General features: G+C 46.9%; 1 protein-coding gene across 4 annotated transcripts in view; it reads right to left on the bottom strand.

Moving 5' to 3' along the window:
* LOC138526457 (zinc finger protein 135-like) overlaps positions 1-23,622 on the bottom strand; it is a 102,119-nt gene that overhangs the window by 37,446 nt on the left and 41,051 nt on the right. For all 4 annotated transcript variants that reach the window (XM_069637233.1, XM_069637229.1, XM_069637232.1 and 1 more), the window contains one exon: positions 21,609-21,706. The gene's annotated coding sequence lies outside the window, so the exon portion shown is untranslated. The remainder of the gene's footprint in view (positions 1-21,608; positions 21,707-23,622) is intronic.

The following is a 23,622-nucleotide window of genomic DNA, read 5'->3' as shown; positions in this document are numbered from 1 at the left end:
TGGGGATTTACCGCCCCGCCAAGGTCGGAATGGGGCGGAAAATCCGCCAACCCCCATGGCGCTATCGGCAGCTTTCCGCCGTGCTCCATGGTGCATTTTGCACCGCGATTTCCGCCAGGGTCGTAATGAGGGCCTCTGTCTTTCAAGGCACTATCCGCACGTGTGCAGGCAGTGCGGAGTTGGTGTTGGGGAGGAGCTTTCCTCTTGCTGGTGCTGTGTCAGTGCTTTTCGTGTTAAGAGGCCAGGCTGTAAGGTCTGTTCCTAGACACACTTCGGCATGGGAGTGTACATTGACCTGGCCACCCAGCTCTCAGGAACGTGTTGCTTCTACACGCTCCTTCACCATCAGTAGTCCCAGGATCGCGTGGGCGTTACTTTTTCTTCCTCCAGTGGCTGCGGGATCATATATTGTGACTAGTCACCATGGAAGTGGGTACTCAGCCTCTTCTTACATGGAAGCGGGGCACCGGCCTCTGGGCGGGCTGGAGCATAGTCATGGACATTTTTATGCAATATCCTGTTGGCGCTTGCGCCCGCCCATATCTTGCAGGACCTGGGGCGCAGGGGGCCCAGCCTTCCAGGCCACCTACACTTTGGGGCCTTGGTGGTGTCTTATCTCCCTTCCTAATGGGTGCAGCACCCGTCCAATGTTCACGGATCACTTTAGCTCTGCTGTGTGGATATGTTGCGGTATCTTCCGTCCCTGTTGAGCTTATCGGTTTGCATGGGCTACGCTCTTGGGTGTATCAATTTTCACCCTGCTTTCCTCAGGTGGTCATAATCCGCCAGGAACGTAGTGTCACCTGAATTTGGCTGCTAGGGCAGAGCTTGTTTCGTTGTCCCTCTGTTGCAGGGATCTGCCTCGCAGGGGGGGAGGGTCTGTTCGTTGCCCAGTCCAGGTCTGCTGGAGCCAGCCTCATGTGCTCTGGGCGATCCAGGGCAAGTTAGGCTGGGTGAGCCGAGGTCTTTATCTTAAGGTCTCCACAGTGGTGTACAGGGGCTGTGACATCCAGTTTGTCCGTCTCTGCAGCGTCCTTCCCATGTGGTATGGGTATCTGAGCTAGGGCCACGGACAGCTGTTCCTCAATGGCGGGTCTTGTTGTTCTCGGATGCCGCCATCTTGGGATCGCATAATTTGTTATTTGGTGAGCTTTTAAGCGGAGACTACGCACATCGTTTCACGGGGTTCGCCACAGCCGTCTCCACCTGTGTCTGTGTTCCTCGTAGGCACCCGCGTGCAGCCGCTCTCTAAGCGTCTCCCAGGGAGCGTGTTGTTGTGTGGGGACAGCCACCGAGGCGGAGTCCTCGTCATTTTCTCCTTTCCGCAATCACTTGCTAATTGGTATCCATGCCGGCGTTTATTTCTCAGGAGGGCAGAGTCTATTGTAATGCAGCGCGGACCTGCCGATCTTAGCCCTGCATGTTTCAGGCGGACCGGTGTAAGTTTGTCCGCGTTCGGCAACTTGTTTCTGTCCTAGGTGCCGCAATCCTCGTCTCCCAGCTCTCGCGCCGTCCTGTTGGTGGTGCAGTGTCCAGCCTCTAATCCTCTATCTTTGGGAGTGCAGAGCCGTATATTTGAGCTACCAGTTGAGGCGAGATGGGTACCAGGGCTCGGTCTCCGGTCAGCCGTTTTCTCCGCGGCTAATCCCTTTGTTCTCAGACGGGGCCATCTTGGGACCGCACTGTTCGTTTTTGTAGAAATCTTTGCTTGGGCATAACTTCACAAATCTTCGTACGGGGCTGGTTCCAGTTGCTCCTGCCCATGCTTGCTTCGTTCACCAGCACGTATGTGCAGTTGTGGTCTTCTACAGCCGCATTTAGTGGTTTGTTTATCCGGATCTGTGTAGGATTCGCAGGAGACACGGCAAACCCATGTCTTCTTACATGGCTATCAAGCCACGCCCCCTAGTCTTCCGGTCCTTTAGTGTCTTGGGCTGAACAGTTTGCAGGACTTGCACTGTTTTTCGGAATGGTCCCTAGGAAGGCAGAGATTACACACGCTGTGTGAGTCCTACCAGGGGAACTTCCTGTTACAGGAAGGACAACATTTAAACAGTGTGTTTTCCATAGTATGGAAAGATGGCAGCTCGGCGATGTAAAGGAAGAATAGGGTAATAGGCATTCGCTAAATGAGATGAATTATGACCTCCCGCACTCTCCCTACTGTGCAGGCTCGAGGCCCGTTAGGGCCTAGGTAGGCCGTAGACAAAGTTTGTCGAGACGGCGAGTAGTTGTCATCGAAGAAAGGTTTTGTCCTCAAAAGCCGTCGTCGGAGATCTTGCGGTGTACAGCTGCCGAAAGGATAGAAGGTCTATATTTAAACTTTGTATAAGTAAAGGCGTCATCCAGAAGAAATCTGCAACTTGCATCCGACTATGAAGATGGAAAAAAACAATCTGAGGGACCTCGACGCGTGAAGGACCATGGGTACAGGAGACGTGACACTAGGGATAGTATTACTGGCACGCCCTGTCGACGTCCCTTTTTTCGAGTTTCGAAGAAACAAAAAATGTTATACTCCGCGGCTACCACTAGATGTTGGCCTATGCATAGCATGTGGTCTAAGCAGATCTACAAGCCTCAGAAATATATATATATTAATGTGTTAGGCATTTTCCTGGCACGCTGTCATATGCCCAGGTGATCACACCATTTTCTAGCTGTCTCCCTCCTACGGCCCGGCAATACCATTATTTTTACTTATTTGGTGTTTTATTTACAAGCGCTAACTTGCCAAATGGCTTCAAAGCTCTGATTACAGTCTCTGTGAGCAGCCAGGTAGGGCACCATTCAATTGGAAAGAAATAACAATTGGAGGATAAGTTATGTTATGTTATTGTGCATTTGTGTAGCGCCTTATATACCATTGGTATGATCTCAAAGCGCTGTGGGTTGAACTCCCTCTGGGACCGCAGACCGGGTCAGTGGAGATGGTAGGGTAGTAAATAGTGTTTGGGTGCACTCAATATGTGTGCAGCCAGTGCGGTTTAAGTGGTGTCTAGCTGCATTCTAATGCTAGGCGTGGTGCAGTGGTTGTGTGAGATCAGTAGTATGTGTGCAGTAGGTCGTTGACCTCATGTCTGCATTATGGCGGTGGTGGTGCTCTGTGTTCTAAAGACTGTTGAGGTGTTTGTGGTGGTGTGTAGGTATGTGTGCAGCTAATGATCGAGGGGTATAGCTGCATTCTATTGTTCATTGGTGTAGAGGAGAGAGTGAGCATATAGGTGTGTGTGAGTGTCTGTGCGCATTGGTGGACGACCCATATTCCTGATTACATTTCAATGCCTGCTAATCTGACCATATCTATTCTAGAGGTTCGGAGCATCGGTCCTCTGAGAGATGTTTACTGTGTTTACGGTGTTCGAGCTGCTTGCATTTTCCCAGCATTTTCTCTGCGCAAGGACTTCTGTGTGTTCTCTCGTGATCCTGCAATAAGCAGAGGACTGCTGCACTGAAGGAGGACGTCATTAAGTGCTGCACAGGAGTTTGCCTGACTTAGAGCCATAGTGATTGGTGCGTGGGTAATTCCCGCCCCCTGGCCCTCCTCCCATCGTGTACTTTTACCCAGTGTGCAGCGCACCTGCGCGCGCACATCGAAGTACATTTAAGTACACTGTTCACTGGGGACAGTGTGTTCGAGCTGCTTGCATTTTCCCAGCATTTACCCAGTGTGCAGCGCACCTGCGCGCGCACATCGAAGTACATTTAAGTACACTGTTCACTGGGGACAGTGTGTTCGAGCTGCTTGCATTTTCCCAGCATTTTCGCTGCGCAAGGACTTCTGTGTGTTCTCTCGTGATCCTGCAATAAGCAGAGGACTGCTGCACTGAAGGAGGACGTCATTAAGTGCTGCACAGGAGTTTGCCTGATTTAGGTAACTTTGAACTGGAGACTTTCATTGCGACCACCTCCTCATTATGACCACCTCGTCAGCACAGACATTTTTTCATTACGGCCACGTGTGCTTTGTTCATGTTTTACTTCGTAGCTGTAGTCTTTTGAATTGAAATTTGCATATCTGACTCCCATGTGTTTAAACTGACACTCCCTTCTCTTTTTCTGTTTGTAGAGCCATAGTGATTGGTGCGTGGGTAATTCCCGCCCCCTGGCCCTCCTCCCATCGTGTACTTTTACCCAGTGTGCAGCGCACCTGCGCGCGCACATCGAAGTACATTTAAGTACACTGTTCACTGGGGACAGTGTGTTCGAGCTGCTTGCATTTTCCCAGCATTTTCGCTGCGCAAGGACTTCTGTGTGTTCTCTCGTGATCCTGCAATAAGCAGAGGACTGCTGCACTGAAGGAGGACATCATTAAGTGCTGCACAGGAGTTTGCCTGACTTAGGTAACTTTGAACTGGAGACTTTCATTGCGACCACCTCCTCATTACGACCACCTCGTCAGCACAGACATTTTTTCATTACAGCCACGTGTGCTTTGTTCATGTTTTACTTCGTAGCTATAGTCTTTTGAATTGAAATGTGCATATCTGACTCCCGTGTGTTTAAACTGACACTCCCTTCTCTTTTTCTGTTTGTAGAGCCATAGTGATTGGTGCGTGGGTAATTCCCGCCCCCTGGCCCTCCTCCCATCGTGTACTTTTACCCAGTGTGCAGCGCACCTGCGCGCGCACATCGAAGTACATTTAAGTACACTGTTCACTGTTAACGGTGAACGGGGAGTGGGGTGTGCTCTATAAAATAACCTTCTTAGCGTGCCCCTTGCTGTTGATGTACACGAGTTAGCCCAGAGGTAAAAGTGTTATTTATTTCATCAACGCTTTAGTGGTGGCGTTCTAGTTTGATTACTGATAACTTGACTCTTATTCTCTTCATTTTGATACGGTAGTACTGCATATTATGTCTAAATCCAGTCGGTTTTTAAAAGCTGGTATGCCAAAAATCAATGCTGATTTATTTACTGTTTCTCCTTTGGAATCTCCAAAGGCATTCTTAGCAAAGAGAGTTAAAGAGAATCTTGAAAAGAAAAAACAACGCTCTATTTCTTTAAATGTTGACATTCGTAATTTTTGTAAAGTAGACGGCTCCAACATGAAAAATGTTCCTATTAAGGATACAACTAGTGTGCATGATTTAAAATCATTGTGCTCTCTATCAGTTGCCGCTCAGACACAAGAAGCTCGGGTGAAGGAAAATTCACCAGAGCAGAACAAAATACCAGCAAACACTCTTAATAAAGAAATAGCTGATGCCTCAATAGCTTTAGCTTGCGGATCAGGCGATACATGCATAACTCAAATACCTGAAGCCACGATTGACTTACTGTCAGGCTTAAACGGCATAGAGCCTGGAAATCCACCCTTATGTTCAGTACAGGCTCAGCATTTGCTAAGAATGGCCCACGACAAATTGACATTGATGGGTGAAATTGATGATGAAGCAATTGAGTTCATGAACTCATCAAGTGATCATGAACATATTGCCGCTGAAGTACAATATATTTGCTCCAACTCAGGCGATCTTATACACCTCAATGATGGACCTAGGGGGCAGAGTTTGCCACTTACTGAAGGCCCCTCTGTCCAACAGCACAAACACGAGGATCAAGATAAGCAAGAGCTGTATAAATCGCCTGTTCTCTTTGACAAATCTTCGCCCATTATGTCCAATAGGTCACTCTCTTTTGTAGCACCTACACCTAGGCGTACACAATTTCAGGCACCCATGGATAATTATCCATATTCCATTCGGGACCCCCAGGCGACATTTAATAACAATAGATTTTCCTTTCCTGAAGCGCCGGCTCTTAATAACACGCTTACAGCAATGAACACGGCGCTTCTTTCCTAGGCCAAGTTATATGAGATGCTGGACGACAAAATAAAAAATCAGATTGAAATTACTCAGCAATCTCATGCGAACATCATGCATGAGATTAGTACAAAGTTTTATCAACAACCTAAACTCTTGACTAATGCTTTTAGTCAAGGGACTCAGACTCGTTTATCTGATAAGGTTATCTCTATTCAGCCTGCTTCTGATCTGCCCAAATCATTTACCTGTTCTAACCTTGTCATTGATGACAGTGCTGCTGTAGTTCCACAAGTGTGTTTGATGGAGGCTTCTTCTATGACCAAAGAACCACCTAAGAAAGATCCGATAACAACTCAGGCCACGCTGTTTACTAACATTAAAATAGCCTCTTTCGGTGTTCCAGGTCAGTCTGATCCTATCACTGTAAATCAGCTTTCTAGTGAAGTGAACAAGAGGTCTAATGTCAAAAAGAAAGCAACCAGACTACTTACAGCAGCAAGGTGTCAAGCTGATTGGCCCGAGAGGACCGCGTACCTGTAGTCTTGGTGGTTGGTCTCGCAGAGGTCGCCAGTCTGGAGTCCAGGAACTGATGAGATAGCGGCACGAGGAATCAGCCTCTCCACCACCCAAATGAGGAACTGGGTGAAGGATGGACCAACCCCCAATGTCACAAAGGCACTCTCCCAGGTAAGCGTGACAAGAGGATGTAGGTTCAGATGGAGGGAACCATAGTCCAGGTAGAGCTTGTTGTCCAGACCATGAATCTTCCAAGAACCTCAGTGCAGCGACAGTTGATAGATAGACCAGTGTAGCAGAAAGGTATTCGTAGTAGGCAAAGGAGCTTGGCTGGTGCAGATAGTTCCAATGGTACACAGGATGAGATTCGGAGTCAGGCAAGACAGGAAAGAGTGAGGACAGTTGGAACTAGTTGTCTGGCCAATTAGAGAACTGTAGGAACGTGCCCAAGATGGAACAGGGGGAATGCAGGCTAGTGTGGGATAAGTCCCCTCTACACAATGATGACTCAGGACAGAACTCCGGAATGGGCTGAGGGAAGACTGACCCAGGGCAAAACCTAGGTAGTAGCTGGAGGCTGGCTGGCCCAGGGCCGAACCCAGGTGAGGATTGAAGGCAGGCAGGCCCAGGACAGGACCCGGATAAGAACTGGAGTCAGGCTGGCCCAGGGCAGGCCACAGGTAAGGACTGGAGGCAGGCAGGCCCAGGACAGGCCACAGGTAAGGCTGGAGGCAGGCAGGCCCAGGACAGGCCACAGGTAAGGCTGGAGGCAGGCAGGCCCAGGACAGGCCACAGGTAAGGCTGGAGGCAAGCAGGTAGGCCCAGGACAGGCCACAGGTAAGGCTGGAGGCAGGTAGGCCCAGGACAGGCCACAGGTAAGGCTGGAGGCAGGTAGGCCCAGGACAGGCCACAGGTAAGGCTGGAGGCAGGTAGGTCCAGGACAGGCCACAGGTAAGGCTGGAGGCAGGTAGGCCCAGGACAGGCCACAGGTAAGGCTGGGCAGGAACAACGAGGAAAGCGAAGCAAACCGCGTTGAGACGCGGGCAGCTTTGACTAGCGGCCTCTTTTATGGGCCGCCGGCGCCCGAGAGGCCTGGAACGCAAACCGTTCCGTTTCCGGGCGCCGGCGAACCCAGAACGAGGCTTGGAAGGCAAGCCCCCACGGCGCATGCGCGGAACCGAGAGAGAGGACCTCCGCGCATGCGCCGAAGGCCGCCGGCCCTGTAATCCGTTGCTCCCCTCCCGGCGAGTCCCCAGACGCGAACGCGCGGGTAGACTCGCCAGGAGGAAATGGGAGCGGCAGACCCCAGTCTCCCGCGTGACATGACACTATGCCCCCTCCCAGGAAGACCCGGGGCCCCAGGCTTCCAGGGAAACCGTACGTAGAACTCACGTATCAGCCGGGGAGCATGCACGTGCTGGCGCGGTTCCCAGGTACGATCACAGGCCGGGTACCCCTTCCAGTCAACCAAATAGTGGAGCACCCCTCTACGGTACCGGGCATCACAGATCTCGTGTACCTCAAACTCAGGGCCCCCCTGTACCAAAACAGAGGCCGGACGAGGAGAGGTGCGGCCATAATCATCGACCACATAGGGTTTTAACAGGGACACGTGAAAAACGGGATGTACACGCCAGGAAGAGGGTAGGTGAAGACGGAAGGCTACAGAGGACAACCGTTTGGTGATAACAAAGGGTCCCAAATATCGAGGGGCCAGTTTGACGGGCAGATTGCGGAGAGGCAGGTTCTTTGAGGACAACCACACCTTGTCGCCCTCCTGGAAATTAGGTTCTGCACTCCTCTTCCTGTCTGCCTGTCTCTTCATCCGATCCTTGGCTTCACTTAAGATCTTGTGTGCAAGTTCTTGCTGTTCCCGGATGTGTAAGACCAGACCATCAGCAGAGGGAACAGTACTAGACGGAACTGGTTGAAAAGGCATTAACCGAGGATGTAGACCAGTGGAACAGAAGAATGGGCTGACTCCAATGGAGGCATGAACAGTGTTGTTGTAGGATACTTCGGCCAGATCTAGCCCACCTTTCCAATTAGACTGTGTGGCATTGGCAAAACAGCGGAGGTACCCCTCCAAAGTCTGATTGGTCCTTTCGGTTAGCCCATTTGTCTGTGGGTGATAGCCTGAGCTTAGAGCTCTATGTATTCCCAGATGACCACACACCTGTCTCCAAAATGATGAAAGGAACTGGGTACCTCTATCCGATATGATTTTCTCCGGTAGGCCGTGCAACCGGTAGATGTCGTGCAGAAACGCTGAAGCCATTTGAGTAGCTGTAGGGATTTTCCGGAATGGGATGAAATGGGCCAGTTTGGTGAAGCTGTCCACAACCACCATTATACAGGTGTACCCTTCAGATGGAGGCAAATCCACAATGAAATCGGTGGCGATGGTATGCCATGGATAGGGAGCCACTTCGGTGGGCATTAACAAACCCAATGGTCGTCTTCTGGGAACCTTGCACTGGGCACATATTGGACAGCTGTCAATGTACTTCTGGACCTCGGTCGCCCAACCAGGCCACCAGAACTGTCGGGATATCAACTCTCGAGTGGCTCTGACCCCGCGATGTCCTCCTATGGGTGAATCATGGAATCCGTGTAGAATGCCCCTTCTAATGGCTCCTCTGGGTATGTAGAGTCTTCTTTGAAAAAACAACAGTCCGTCTCGTTCTGATACTAGTTGCCGACTAAGAAGGGACGTTCTTTCTGGATCCGACCGAGTGGCTTCCGCGATGGACTTAAGGTGAGAGGACAAGGCCAGCAGAAAATGGCGAGGAGAAATCAGTGGCTGTTCTGGACAGGGCGTCCCATCTACGTTTTCCAGGGACCTGGAAAGCGCATCCGCTTTCGTATTGGAGGTTCCCGGGATATAAGTAACATGGAACTCAAACGGAGAGAAGAAGAAGGCCCACCGGGCTTGACGAGGAGTCCGACATTGCAGAGAGCGAAGATATTGCAGATTGCGATGGTCTGTCCGCACCTCCACAGAAAAGCGTGCTCCGAGGAGAAAATGTCTCCATTCCTCGAATGCGGTCTTGATGGCTAACAGTTCCCTTTCAATCACCGCGTAGTTTCGTTCGCTGGGACTCAACTTGCGAGAATAATAGGCTACTGGATGTTCTACCAACGTGATAGGATCTTTCTGAAGAAGGACTGCCCCTACAGCAAAGCTGGAAGCATCGGCCTCCACTATGTAAGGCAACTCTTCCTGGGGATGGCGCAGGATCGGGGCAGCCATAAAGGCCGACTTCAATACGTCGAAAGCCCGGGAAGCCACGAGATCCCATTCGAACGTGATCTTGCTGCTGGTTAGCCTGGTGAGGGGCGCCGAGATCTGTGAGAACTGTGGGATAAAGCGCCTGTAAAAGTTTGCGAATCCCAGGAAGCGTTGGAGAGCCTTGATATCGTGTGGATGTCTCCATTCTTGTATGGCTCGCACCTTCTTGGGATCCATCCCAATGCCTTCTTGATTGATAACAAATCCCAAGAATTCAATGCTGGGTTGGTGAAAGCTACATTTCTCCGCTTTGGCGAACAGGTTATTGACGGACAGCCGATGAAGGACCTCACGAACATGTTCCACATGCTCGTCTAAGGATTTAGAGAATATCAATATGTCGTCCAGATAAACCCAAACGGATAACCCTAACAGGTCACCAAAGATGTAGTCCATGAATCGTTGAAAAACAGCGGGAGCATTACATAGGCCGAAAGGCATAACCCTGTATTCAAAATGCCCAAAAGATGTCTTGAAAGCTGTCTTCCACTCGTCCCCACTCCTGATGCGCACCAAATGATAAGCTCCGCGGAGGTCCAATTTGGAGAAGATTCGCGCAGTATGCAGGGTTTCAAGGATGCTGCGAATTAAGGGTAAAGGATACCGGTCCTTGGCTGTTATGTCATTCAACTGCCGGTAGTCGACACAGGGTCTCAATGTACCTTCTTTTTTCTTTACAAAAAACAGGGGGAATCCTGCAGGCGATTTCGATGGCACAATGTACCCCTTTTCTAGACTCTCCGACAAATACTCCTGAAGAACTAGCTTCTCGTCACGTGTCAAAGCATATAGTTTCCCATGGGGAATAACGTGGTCCGGTAGCAGGTCAATGGAGCAATCAAAAGAACGGTGTGGAGGAAGGGGTATGTTGCCAGGTTCAGAAAACACATGTTTGAATTCGGAATATTCCTGTGGGACCAGAGACGTGGAACATAGATGAACCCCATTGCTGTCCGTTATTAGAGAAGTCGAGACGGTCCTGGTGGGAACGGGTAGCTTGCATTCTTGAGCACACCGTTCGGATGAAAAGGTCAAGGTCTGGGTTCTCCAGTCTATCAAAGGATTGTGGTGTTGCAACCAAGGTAATCCCAAAACCATCTTGTAGTTCGGTGACTTGATAACATCAAAGGCTAGTTCCTCGTAATGATCAGCAATCAGAAGGGCCAGTCCAACTGTGAACTGACTAACGGGTCCAGAAGACAAGGGAGTACCATCAATAAGCTCCACCGACAGAGGCGTGTGTCTGGAAACGAGTGGTATCTTATGTCTGGTGACGAACGTTTCGTCGATGTAATTGCCGGAAGCCCCACAGTCCAGTAGACCGGATACTTCCAGGTTCTTGTCTGGTAGTTTAATTCGGACCTTCAGGGTCTGTAGTACCGCTGGTTGCATGGGCAGACGTATAGAACAAATAACAGAAGGGTCTGAGGAAGGAATGGGACCTGTCGTTGCCCTTCCTGTATACGACAGGTCTCCTAGTTTCCCGACTTCTTCTTCTGCGGACGTAAAGGACACGTACCCAAATAATGTCCAGCTGCTCCACAGTAAAGACACAAACGCAAAGACCTCCTTCGTTTCTTCTCTTCTTCCGTCAAAGGTCCCCTCATGGCTCCTACTTGCATGGGCTCAGGTCCGGACTCGGTCGACCCAAACGAACCAGCAGGTGTGTTGGTTGTCCGGGGACCGCTTCTGTCAAGCCGACGTCTCTCAGCCTTTCGTTCGGCTAGCCTTTGGTCAATACGGAGTACTTGATCGATCAAGAGTTGAAGGCTCTCTGGTTCAGGGATGTGAAGTAACTCATCCTTGTACTCCTCTCTCAGGCCTCGACGAAACAGTGTCTTCTGTGTAATTTCGGGCCACTGGGAGTCAGTAGCCAAAAGTCGGAAACGGCTGATGTAGGTGATGACGTCATTGCTTCCCTGTTTGTAGTCCATCAATTGATTCTGTGCAACGGAGGCCAGGTTCGGCGTCTGAAATACCTCAAGAAAGGCCTTTTCAAAGGCAGCAAAGTCATTCAAAATAGGACTGTTCGTAACCACAAACGGAGTTGCCCAAGCTAATGCGTTCCCAGTTAGGTTCCCCAAGATGTAACCAATCTTGGCCCTATCAGTGTTGAAGTAGGTAGACCTGAAGAGAAAGTGTATTCTGCAGTGGTTACAAAACTCCGCCACCCGTCTAGGGTCTCCGTCGAATTTGATGGGTGTTGTATGAGCCAATGATCCCTCTCCTTGAGAGGTACTAGGTGCTCCTTGCGTTATCATTTGTCGTAATGTTTGATTCTCCTGACGCAGGGCGGTCATCTCGGCCCTGAGCGCTAGCAACTCGTTCCTCATGTCCTGCGATTCATCCATCTCTGAATCAGGAGGAAGGCGTCTCAATCTGTCAAGCTGATTGGCCCGAGAGGACCGCGTACCTGTAGTCTTGGTGGTTGGTCTCGCAGAGGTCGCCAGTCTGGAGTCCAGGAACTGATGAGATAGCGGCACGAGGAATCAGCCTCTCCACCACCCAAATGAGGAACTGGGTGAAGGATGGACCAACCCCCAATGTCACAAAGGCACTCTCCCAGGTAAGCGTGACAAGAGGATGTAGGTTCAGATGGAGGGAACCATAGTCCAGGTAGAGCTTGTTGTCCAGACCATGAATCTTCCAAGAACCTCAGTGCAGCGACAGTTGATAGATAGACCAGTGTAGCAGAAAGGTATTCGTAGTAGGCAAAGGAGCTTGGCTGGTGCAGATAGTTCCAATGGTACACAGGATGAGATTCGGAGTCAGGCAAGACAGGAAAGAGTGAGGACAGTTGGAACTAGTTGTCTGGCCAATTAGAGAACTGTAGGAACGTGCCCAAGATGGAACAGGGGGAATGCAGGCTAGTGTGGGATAAGTCCCCTCTACACAATGATGACTCAGGACAGAACTCCGGAATGGGCTGAGGGAAGACTGACCCAGGGCAAAACCTAGGTAGTAGCTGGAGGCTGGCTGGCCCAGGGCCGAACCCAGGTGAGGATTGAAGGCAGGCAGGCCCAGGACAGGACCCGGATAAGAACTGGAGTCAGGCTGGCCCAGGGCAGGCCACAGGTAAGGACTGGAGGCAGGCAGGCCCAGGACAGGCCACAGGTAAGGCTGGAGGCAGGCAGGCCCAGGACAGGCCACAGGTAAGGCTGGAGGCAGGCAGGCCCAGGACAGGCCACAGGTAAGGCTGGAGGCAAGCAGGTAGGCCCAGGACAGGCCACAGGTAAGGCTGGAGGCAGGTAGGCCCAGGACAGGCCACAGGTAAGGCTGGAGGCAGGTAGGCCCAGGACAGGCCACAGGTAAGGCTGGAGGCAGGTAGGTCCAGGACAGGCCACAGGTAAGGCTGGAGGCAGGTAGGCCCAGGACAGGCCACAGGTAAGGCTGGGCAGGAACAACGAGGAAAGCGAAGCAAACCGCGTTGAGACGCGGGCAGCTTTGACTAGCGGCCTCTTTTATGGGCCGCCGGCGCCCGAGAGGCCTGGAACGCAAACCGTTCCGTTTCCGGGCGCCGGCGAACCCAGAACGAGGCTTGGAAGGCAAGCCCCCACGGCGCATGCGCGGAACCGAGAGAGAGGACCTCCGCGCATGCGCCGAAGGCCGCCGGCCCTGTAATCCGTTGCTCCCCTCCCGGCGAGTCCCCAGACGCGAACGCGCGGGTAGACTCGCCAGGAGGAAATGGGAGCGGCAGACCCCAGTCTCCCGCGTGACATGACACAAGGAAAGAAAGGCGTCTGTCTTCAAATCATGAATCTCAGTTTCAAAATAAGGCAGCTTTAGTACATCAACCTCTTGATGACCTAGTAGCGATAGCAGCTTTAACATCGCTAGCAAAATCTGTTCCTATGTCAAAGTCGTTAGATTGTACTCCAGTCTCAAACCAAATGAAATATCCACAAGTGCAAATGGTCCCAGACAATCAAGCAATACCTGTGGTCATGGCTGCAATTGAGCCATTGCAATGTAACTTGCGTGCTGAGAGTCTTCATATAGTTGAAGGTTAAGTGACATCTAAAGACTGCACGCTTCAAGAGTTACATGATGAGATTCGTGCCTCCTTCATAAATTACAACAAGGAGAGCGAAAAAATAAAACAGTTGAGGTTGGTCTCTAAGAAAGAGACATCCAACGAAGTCAGTCAGATGCTCCAAACCACCTATCCGAAAGTCAATTCGCTTTTGAAAGGACCGGGGCTGCCTAGTGGTGATAATGATGCCTTGGTATCAATGAATCCTACTAGACCTGCTCTTCAAAAATCTGAAGGTAGGTCAATCCTACCTCAAAATAGTGAACCCAGTTCCTTTCCTTCCACCATCAAGAGCCATGCACAATATAAAAGGCATCATCGATTGTTGATTAAATGTCGTGGTCATCCCTTTGCCAGATATGATATGAATCGTGCTAGTGTGCTTAACATCTGTGCCGAAATAACGGCTTTAGAAGATCTAACCTCCTCGGACATTGACTTAGTGGAATTTGTTAACCCACCTGATTTATCGAAGGCAAGGTTGTATATTCAATCTGGGGTGATACTCAATACATTATGGCTAGCGCGTACTGCTTTTTACAATCTGGGCATTATTTTAAGTCAAGATGTGCATGAGCCAGACCAATTGGTGGATAAATCGAGGGTATCTCAATCTAGAGTTTTTGGGGGCAAAAATGGCTTATTTTCAAATGCTGGTTCAAAAAGCAACGATGCGTGGATGCACCATAATTATGGTGGTAGTTTGTAGCAATCCCGGGTAGTTACCTCTATCAGCCTCATCTCCTGGAACACTAGGGGCTTTAAACACCTTATTAACACCGAAAGTAAAGATCTTCTACAGTATGATATTATAGTCCTCCAGGAGACGTGGCTGCGTACTACCCCAGTATGGGATGCCTACGATATATACTTAGTTCCTGCCATCGTAGCTTGTACAGGGAGGCCGATGGTAGGCCTAATGATGGCTTTCCGCAAGGATAAAAATGTTGACGTGGTCTGGCATAAATCTCCATCGCCATGTTTTCAAATTATAAAAATACGAAGAGGTGTAACTTGTTGTGCCATTGTAAATGTTTATTGGGGCAAGAAACATCTAACCTCAGAGGACTTTTTTGATCAATTCAATGGTATATTGGATCAGCTTTTATTGGACAAAACTATTGTGGACTCCTTCATTATGGGTGATCTGAATCTACATTTATTGTCTGAATCTGTTTCTTCTAGAACTATGGACGAACATCGGTGGATCAAGCTAATGGCTAACAGAGATTATGTGATGTTGAATGGGGTGATTCAGGGAGATGTTCCCCCTAGATGTACATGGCATAGCGAGGGCTGTCATTCTACGTTGGACTACATTTATGTGAATAGCCACCATTTCTCAAAGATTTTATCTTTTAATGTAAAATCTACAGTATTGAGTGACCATAGTCAAGTAACGTTGACCTGTCATTGGCCCCTGTCTCAACCGAGACCTGTAAATTATCATTCAACAAACTTAATTGTAAATAATGCGGGTAATCGTATAAAATGGTCGAGGGCTAAACTACTCTGTTATAAGCAAATTTTGAGTGATAGCCACGGGAGAGACAATGTCTCTGACAGCCCTTGCTATATACATGCAATGCAAATGTTTTTTTCTGGACGTTTGAGAGCTCTTGGTAGTTGCCCTAATCATCTTCACTGTTTTAACTTGGAGGTAAAAAACAAAAAGCGTGATTTAAGACGGAATATAAAGATGTTGTCTAGGCACCCCACGAATTTGAGTGATAATTATGATCAGATAAAACAGCTAAAGTATACGTACAAAAGATGGCTTTTAGGTCGGCGCGCCTTACAATATCAGCGTGATGGTGAAGCCATGCTGAAACAGATCCTTGCCAAATCATCAGGGGGCATTTGGGCGCTTTTGAATTCTGCATGTTGCAAACATCAGTCATCTGTTCAGATTAATCCCGTTTTGGAGCGCGATTGGATAATTCACTTTGATAACATCTACCGCACTCCTTTTCCAGAGCTGAGCCTTGATTGGAATGGTATTGTGGCCGATCATATGGTTAATTTTGATCTAGATGACATCATTCATTGTATAGCTAAATTAAGTACTTCTCGAGCCTCTGGCCCGGATGGGCTTCATAATGCATTAATCAAGAAGGATTCCGTTCTATGGGCAGAGATACTATATATCATTTTTTCTGAAATTATGAGATCTGGGAAACTGCCTCAATCTTGGAAAACATCTGTGATTCTTCCGATTTTCAAGAAAGGGGACTGTGCCAATCCAACATCTTATAGACCCATCGCCCTCCTGGATTGTCCGGGAAAGATCTTTGCGCGTTTGATTCTAAATGAATTTAATAATTGGCTGAATAAATCAAATCATCGTGACCAGTTTCAAATGGGCTTTATTCCAGGGCTGGGTACGGCGATCAATTTAACTGCTCTGAATGTGATTATTGCTCAGAGCAGACAAACCAAGCAACCTATATACATGGCCTTTGTTGATTTTAGAGCAGCGTTTGACTTGGTCCCTAGGGAACTTCTATTAAAAAAACTAATTGATTTGGCTTGCCCCTGGCACATACTAAAATGGATTCTGGAATTTCATTCTAATACTTCTATCCAGATTCGCTTGAGTAATGATGGACATCTAACAGACCCGATTGAAACCACGCGTGGTCTTAAACAAGGATGTTTGTTGGCCTCTGCCTTGTTTAATTTCTTCATTCTTGACATTGGCCTTGGCTTTCGTAACCTCATAACAGATCCAATTAAATTAAAAGGGTCAGTAATTAATTGGCTTCTTTATGCAGATGATATGGTTCTGTAACGCTCACCTGATTCCCAGGGAGGCGCAGGTCTGGCTTCGAGTGCTGATGCTTCTTCAATGGTGAAGCGCAGGACTCTGAAGATGGACAGGAAGGGCCCTCTACTCTGGCTTCTCCGGCTCGCAGGAATATTCCCCTGTGCGTGAAAAGGGAGTATTACCTACTGACTGAGTTATGCTCAAGCCTCCCACTCTCTTCCAACCCTCCACGATACCCTTCCACGATTCCCCGTGAAGTCTCACCTTAGGGTCTGAAAGGACGAGCTCTCCATCCTGCTTCTGACGCAGGGGCACGTTGAACCCAGTTACTTCACTGGATTGAGGTTGGATGGGAGTTCAGGTAAGCTTGATTATACTGGTAAGGCGCTGTAAAAGTTCTGTTGCAAGTTCAAAAGTTCAAGCTTTAAATAATAATCTTCATTGTCTTTTTTCAGGTGATGAATGAAGATTCCTTTGGAGACTTCTTGCAACAAAGCGCTAATGTTGATGTCTTTTCCCCATAGGGGCCGGGGTTCGGAATGCCAGAGATATGGCGCCGACCCGAAGTGAAACGTGCAGTTCCAGTAAAGATCTGGTAAGTCCTAGATGAGCGCTCAGGTAATGTTTTTGCATTCGCTCATCTAATGTCTTTGTCTTTTTTCCCCATAGGGGCCGGGGTCCGGAAAATGCTTGGAAGCAGCAAGACCCGAAATGAAATGGGAATGACCCAACAGGTAAATCTTAGAAGGAAACTGAGCTTTTCCTATTCCCTTCCTTCTCTCACCTCTTATTCTTGTCTTTTTCTCTAGGCTCTGGGAAGTGGCTGTGTATCCGGATGATCGCTGCTGAAGATGGAGGAACCCAGGAAAGGTGAGTGAAATGCAGCGCTGCAGCGATCGTAATGAAATGCTTTTAAAAATGATGTCTTCCCTTTCAGGATCGTCGGTGATGTCTCCGTGGTGCAGATTAGCTGGTAGGTCTCTTGTCTCCCTTTGCAGGTGACCCAGGATGCTGACAGGCGTGGCTGAAGTCCAGATGCAGGAGCTGACACGGTGAGCGTCCAGCTGCGAGGAGCAGAACAACGTGAAGCATGAGTTGCTGATCGGGTGTGGTTTAAATAGCTTTGGAAGAAGTTCCAAGTGTGTATCCTTCCTCCGATCAGGTATGTATCCTTCCCCGACCACACCCGGGTGGAAAGTAGTCCCACAGGTAAAGTAGTTCCTATTCAGGCCTCAAGAGGGCCTGGATGTGGCAGCATGGTCTGCATCAGGTAAGTGCACATTAAAACACTTGCACACATGTCTAGCTACATGAACACATGTCTAGCTTTATGAGCCTGGCGCCTAAGGCGCCAGGACAGAGGTCCAACATGAACCTGGCGCCTAAGGCGCCAGGACTGTGTCCAAAGGGCCCCAGCTTGGGCCCGCTGGCACTCCCCTGGGGGAAATGATGCCTGCCTCTGGGGTTGCTGGGTCGGACCTGGCTCCTTGGAGGTAGGCATCATGACAGGTTCTCATATCAAAAACTCCAATTGGATTACGGAACATGCTGAATGCATTGGATGTGTATGCCATTAAAAATTGTATTAGCATTAACCTAAAAAAAAACAAGTATTGCAATTTGACTTAAAAAATAGACAAAAATGCAATCAGTGGAGATTGCAAAATACCAATTTGCAAGTAGTTCACTCATATATCTATCTGGGAATATGTGTGAATAATTGCAAACTGGATAAGCCATATGAAGATTATCTTCACCTGAAACATAATACAGCTTTATCTCAAATGAGAATTATTCGAGCCAAATATTGTAAATTCTCCATTGAACCACTAATTGTATACTATAAACAGAAGTACATTCCAACCATCCTGTATGGTTCTGAATCAAAAAAATGTTGAAATTATACCTATTGGGTGAAATACGAAAATCAATACTGGAAGAAGTCTTTACTACTTCCATTGTCTGAATCCATGCCGGTAATTAGGCACGAGTTGGGTCTCATCTCAGTATTTGCAATTTACAAATGGAAAATATGTACATTGTATAGAAAATGTATTCTGAGAGAAAACAATAATGGCTTATTCTTGATTCTATCCAATTATTTATTAACATCTAATGAAATATTTGCAAGATCTTGGTGTGCGTTTGCAAGAAAAATCTTAAAAGGCGCAGACATACCTGAATCTTTGTTGATACAAAACCCAAACAAGGCTAAAATCAAATTATGGCAATCGGATTGGATAAAGACAAGAGCAGCATGTATGAATATACAGAAATTCGATCGAAATCCGTTTGTACATAAAGTTTATGGTCAGGTTGAAAAATACTTACACCAATCTCCCAATCCGAGTCATCGTCAGGACTTTATGAGGTTTAGACTAAATATATGGCCTACTAAGGAAATAATGTATAAATGGGGAAAAATCTCTGAAAAAGATAATACATGTCGATTTTGTAATGAAATGCTTGAGACTTTGAAACATCTTATGGTGGAGTGTCAAATGTTGTTGCCTTTGCACATTTTTTATTTTAAGTCTCTGTTTGAAGCTGATCAACGGTTATGTACTGAAGAACTATGGTCGAAAATGTTTAATGGGAATTTAAAGTCCATAAGATATGCAGTTGTGAATTATTTGAATCATTTAACAATTAAGGTCCATGGCAACAATGTAGAAGTTGACAGTGATACTACTGTGATTCATATTGCTGGACATAAATCTTTTTTTAGATTAATTGAATGAATGTATATATAATTGAACTGGAGTTACTATATGTATAATTCAACTTTTATGAGAATAATCTGTTTTGTATCCTTTTTCTACTTTTAATGCTTTTTTTATAAATATGTTGAAAGGTCTGATTAATTTCGTGACCAAAACAACAATAAAAATAAAAAAAGAAAAAAAGAATTTACTGTGTAGTGTTGAGTGTGTTCTGATTACCAGGCTAGAGGTTGGCTTTCCTTGCTAGGCAGTGTCATTGGTGTTGAGTTGGGCTATTCTTAATATTTATTGGGTTAAGAAAATTGCAGGTCTATGGTCGTCCCTGTGTCTTGTTGTGTCTGCCTTAATTATTGTATGATACCTTCTTGTTGTGTGGTTACATCCAGTTCTATTCTATCGGAACTTACAAGTACTAACCAGATTTGATGACTGGTTTTTGGTGGACCCAAGATCTAGCATCAGCGGCTATGGTCACCCCAGTCTCGTTGAGACTGCAGTTGCTTATAGAATAACACCTTCTCAGTGTGCATTTATTTCAGTTCTGTTCTATCGGACATACGGGTACCTCCTAGGTATGAGGACTGGTACTCGGTGACCCGAGGTCCAGCAACAGACCAGGCTGTGATATTAGTGGTGTGTCTGACTGGCATTGTTACATTCAGCTTGGGTTAGAGCGTTCCTGATCTGGAGTGTGGTTAGAGTATTGATGACAGGCTTCATTACCACATGTCACTTTCAGGAGCTTGCCTTGCCAGATTCCTCGCCTGTATCAGAGTATGTTTCTTTGAGGTGGAACAGAGTCAGTACATTACTGATGCTGGGTTACAAGTGCTATTGGGCTGATTTTCCGGGACCCGGGTAATTGTTGATAGCGAGTGGATGGGTATTTATGTCGTAATGTATGGTTTGAATTGTGGAATTACCCAGTATCATTGAATTACCCTGTATCATTGTCCCTTGCGAGAGCTAGGAGTGCTAGAGATCTCACCTGAATGGAGAGCGTAGTGCATAGACAGTTGATGAAATGACGGCAGACTAAATGAAAGGACTTCATGCCTCCCTTGAGACTGGATAAACAACCGAAAAAATGTGGCCGGGATATGAAAAAGAACTGCATGGATTATATATTCCTAGTCCAAATGTACGGTAAAAAAGTACCTCCCTAATAGACCCCTCAGAATCTCATCCACAAAGCACTTCGCTGATTCTCCCTGCAGGAAAATGAAGCTGTGAGCCAAACCTTTTAAATTTCACTCCAACACCTCAGAATGAAGGAAATCCAGATGCGCTTCATGAAAAAATACTTGAAACCTCTAGAAATTCATTTTTAACAAGGCATTGCCTACGAATGCCTACATTCGGAGACTAGAGATGATCTTTTTCCTCCTGAGGCATTGCACTTTTCTTTGAATGTATTTAGCAAGTTTTGTTCATACACTTGGGTTTGGCACTTTGCCTCTCTTCCTTCACACTTAAATTCACATCACTTAAGGAGTGTCTGTTTGAGATTATTGGCCTGTAATATTTTCCTTAATTTACAAGTGTTGAACTGTGTTGGGTCTATGGTTGGCGCTTAATAAATCACAAATAAAGCAGAACATGTCAGATTGATATGCCACATCACTAGGTTCCCGTAGGCCAGGAGTTCTATTTATTTACATCGCCAGGTATTCTTACACTGAGTTTTTTGCCAAAGATATTCAGCCAAAAAAACGAATTGAATAGTTTTAAAAAATTATTTGGAGGTTCCCCACTAAGCCCCCCACTTTGCTATTATCTAGTCCCTATTCCCCCCAAACCCCAACTCTTACATCCCCTTACCGCCAATCACCATATTCTTTAATGAGATTTTCAGCCGAAGATGTTCGGCAAAAAATATGTGGTGATGTAGCAACGTCATACCAGGCCAGAGGTCTGCAACCTGCAGCCCTCCAGATGTCTTGGACCACGACTCCCATGATCTCTCTCTACTGACCATGCTAAAATGTGCTTATGGGAGTTGTAGTCCAAAACATCTGGATAGCCAAAGGTTGCAGACCCTTGCCTTAGCCTGACGTTAAATAGATTAATTAAAATGGCACTGGAGAAGTGAGGCTACATGAGGGGCACAATCTCAAAACAGGACTTAGGCCCATGCCCATGGAATAACATTTTTTAAGGTTTGACAGAAAATCCCTTGTCGGGGTCTGCAGAAAGATAAACATTACATTTGTAAAACCACCATGTGAAGTAGATGTGTGGTCCATAAGCAAGCCAAAGTAAACACAGTAATACAAAGTGTACAGCTATTGAATTCAGTCTGAGCAGTAACATACAGATGATAAAAATCAGATCATGGGTTTACCCACACAAACACATTGGATATCTTGGTTTCTGTAAATCTCAAACTTCTAAAATCATTGCATTTTCAAATTTCATGGAATAATGACTACTTAATTGAGATTTGTATATGCATGTATGGAATACACTTCAATTGGTCAAATATATTTTAGAAAATATACTAACCAGAGCATTAGTTATGAAATACTTCTGATCATTGGCATAATTCCAGGTCAGAGCACCTCTAAATTGTGAGGAGTTCCTCCTCTGGGTCAGGATTTACCCTAAGAGAAAAAAATAAAACACGAAAAGGAAAATGAGGAGGGCAAGAATTTGGGGGATGAATGACAAATTTTACTATTACCCACCCAGTAATAGTCTCTGTTATTATTACAATCACATGCGATGCATAGTCACCATCTAATGCTGGGCTCTGAGTATTACATAGTCTTTTGAGTTCGAAAAAAAAACGGGGCGTCAACAAGGGCGTTCCTGTCACACTGTCCCTATCCTATATGTACAGAGACCCAAAATCCTTCACGGTTCGACTTCCTCAGATTGTTTCTTTTTCTGCCCCAACAGTATTGTTGCGTCTGCCACTGAGAGTGTAGCTTGTTCTTTATACTGTTCCGGCTGATTGGCAGGTGCATGAGATTCTAAGGAGCTACAAGCCACAGAAAGAAGATGACTCGTCAAGTAATATTGGTCTTCTGGGGCTTGGGAATCTGCTTACATTCGTATGCTATGCATACATTAGCAAGCAGTACCTGAAACTAGTGGGCGAAAAGCCGGGACAGATACAAATGATGGTTAAAGAATTGGTTGACCTACCTGCGAATATGCTCTTGCTTGTGTGTCTACACAACAGTATTGTGTAAATGTATGGACTGAACTCAAAGTAGCAGCCTTGCATATTTCCTCGAGAGGGACATTCAAAATTAAAGCTTGTGTCGCACTAGTATTGCTACGTGTGGCGTAAGCCTTTGGTGTAAATGGTAATGTTTTAGGTGTAAAAGAATAGCACAATTGGATGTATTTGACAATCCATCTAGAAATATTGGACATAGTTACGGGATACTCCTCTCGACCCACTCAAAATAAACAAAGAATTGACTGGTTTTCCTTATTTCCTTAAGAAGAACATTACCACTCTATATACATCTAGTGTAATACTCGTACACCTTTACTCTGAGGGTTAGTTAAGAAATAAGGTAGCTCAATTGATTAGTTGACATGACATTTTAAAATATATTTCGGTGGTAACCAAGGGTGTGTCCTAAAAACACTTTGTGCTTATGAATCCATACAAAAGGCTTTGTAACAGAATATATTTGCTTATTTATATACAGAAGGAACAATGCTCTTTTGATCACAAACGAACGTACAATAGATAAGAAATCAGATTTGATGGGAAAGCGGTGAGCTTCTTGCAATGGAGTGAGTTTGAGGGGCATTCTGACCAGGTTGTGGAGGGGAGCAAATGGAACTGTCACCAGAGACAATACATAAGTAGACATAAATAGATTAAGGACAATGAACACTGGACATTTTTAAGTGCAGGCAGGTGGTACAGCCAGCTGTGCTGGGGATGTGACCATGATGGGTGAAGTGCTAGAGTGGAGACAGAGGAAGTGAGGCACAGAGGTAGGTTGGAGGCAAGGGGAAAATGTTAGCTAGCAGGCAGATGAGAGGTAGGTTAAAAGGGTAACTCAGGGATAGACTTTTAGTTTGGTTTTGATAAAATCCATGTGGACTGTTTCCCAGATGTCCAGGGGAAGAGGATTCAATGCAATTGGAGCAAGAAGAGAGAAGGAGCGGAAGCGAGAAGAAACACACGGAAGGCAAAGGGCCACAAGGGTAGTCAAGGAGGCAGAGCAGAGATTAAGAGAACGCTACTAGAGTTGGATAGGGGAAGATGGATACAGTGGTACTTTACAGTGGATAGATTTGTGAACCAGGAGAAGAAATTTAAAACTGGACCTGTTTTGCATCGTCAGCCATGCAGCTTGGTGACGGTGCAAGGAAGTAGGTGTGAAGTGAGGGAGTTCAAAAAGAGTCCTGTTAGTGAAGTTAATTCTTGTCGAGAGGACAGAACGCATAGTTGGGGAGACCAAAGAGGAGACCAAAGAAGATGCTGGCAGAGAGGTCCAGTTTAGAGAAGACAAGAGTGGTTAAGAGATGCTTGGCGGTGTTGAAAGGA

This window comes from Ambystoma mexicanum, chromosome 7p (genome assembly GCF_040938575.1).
Source record: "Ambystoma mexicanum isolate Mex_15411 chromosome 7p, UKY_AmexF1_1, whole genome shotgun sequence".
In the NCBI taxonomy this organism is placed as follows: domain Eukaryota; kingdom Metazoa; phylum Chordata; class Amphibia; order Caudata; family Ambystomatidae; genus Ambystoma; species Ambystoma mexicanum.
The sequence above is the reverse complement of the archived record's forward strand: the minus strand, read 5'-3'. Positions and strand labels throughout refer to the sequence as shown.